The 1,540-nt window shown below is 31.9% G+C and overlaps 1 long non-coding RNA gene across 1 annotated transcript; it reads right to left on the bottom strand.

The window, feature by feature from the left end:
* Window positions 1-261: 261 nt before the first annotated feature.
* LOC131040387 (uncharacterized) lies at window positions 262-1,127 on the bottom strand. Its single transcript, XR_009104828.2, has 2 exons — window positions 832-1,127; window positions 262-640 (listed from the first exon to the last, which is right to left on the bottom strand). It is a non-coding gene; the product is annotated as an uncharacterized LOC131040387 (long non-coding RNA).
* Between the last annotated feature and the right edge of the window lie 413 nt (window positions 1,128-1,540).

The raw sequence follows: 1,540 nt of genomic DNA, 5'->3' as shown, positions 1-1,540 counted from the left end.
TAAGGAGACAGTATTTTAGAAATTCAACATCTTATAAACAAAACTCAATCTGCTTCTCCGTAAATCCAATGCAACGATTGAAACAACAATACACATGAACACTGGCAAACCGTAGCCAAAATTTGGAAATGCCATAACACAAAATCTACGAGGAAATTTTTAAAACTATTGAAAACTTCACTGTCAACAAAACACGATCTATTAAATGACATCATAACACATAGGAAATCATTCCTCGCATATTAATCATTAACACCACAATGAATAAAATCTGAAAGGTCTCAATTAAATTCAAATGTCATCGATAGTAAAATTAAACGCTCGCCGTAAATTCTCAAAGTTATGTCTTAAGCATAAAAACTACTAAACGACAATATAAGGACATCTTGGTGCACAGAGCAATCCGATCTGCTTCTGCAGCAAAATGGACACTGTGACTCGACCGCTAACCAGACAAGGGTCTGATAAAAGAGCCCGAGGACCCTCTGTGAGAGGCACCAGCCATCCTTAACTACATAATCGATAAATTCCCTCTGCATCCGATGACCACGCACTACACTAACTACATCCTGAATTACTTAGATCTCTGTCTCATCTTTCGCCTCTTTCTTTTCAAACGCCTCATGCGCTTCTTCTTCCACTGTTAGTTTACAACAAAGTACAAATGAACAACATGCTTCGTTAAGATAGGACAGTCATTGACACCTATTCCTAAACAAGACAACCTCTTGTGCCTAGATCAGATCGAGAATACTGTGTACACTTACCTGAACCATTAAAAAAACCCAGCCTTGAAAATTAAAAAACTGAAAAGCCTTAACAAAACCTTACCTTGGCCCTCATTTTCGTAAACTGAGTTGTAAACCAAGCTGCAAACCTTCCTCCGTCACGCCGATGGCTTTCTGCTGCCGCCCAAGACTGATCAACAAAGCTCCCAACAAAGAAATATAGAGAATACGAATTTTAGGGTTTTGAGTTAGGATTTTGGATTTAGGGTTTGCTGCTTTGAGTTAGGATTTTAGATTTAGGGTGAAGGAAGTAACCACGGTTAAGGAGCGCTGTTAACTAATCATAGTAAATGAAAAGGTTTTTATTATTGGTTAAGTTTTAGAACAAACTATAGAGGTTATCGGACCGTGATATATATTCAAGAAAAAATAAAAATAAAATAAAATATATATATATATATAATAATAATAAAAATATTAAGAATTTTTTATTGGTGTTATGTTTTTGTTATTAAGTTTAAATTGTTTATGGGGTGTTATTTTTAGGTATTTATTTTCTTTGAGTTTTCTTTTGTGATCTCACAATTCATAGTTCTAATCAAAAATATTTATTAATAAAAAATTATTACAATATATTTTTAAGAAGTTAAAATTAAAAAAAATTATTGTACCAATTAGAAATTAGTACATGCACCAAAATAAAATATATATATATAAAATAATAATAAAAATATTAAGAATTTTTTATTGGTGTTATGATTTTTGTTATTAAGTTTAAATTGTTTATGTGGTGTTATTTTTAGGTATTTATG

This window comes from Cryptomeria japonica, chromosome 7 (assembly GCF_030272615.1).
Source record: "Cryptomeria japonica chromosome 7, Sugi_1.0, whole genome shotgun sequence".
Taxonomy (NCBI): Eukaryota; Viridiplantae; Streptophyta; class Pinopsida; order Cupressales; family Cupressaceae; genus Cryptomeria; species Cryptomeria japonica.
Note: the sequence above shows the minus strand (reverse complement) of the source record. Positions and strands in the feature narration are given on the sequence as shown.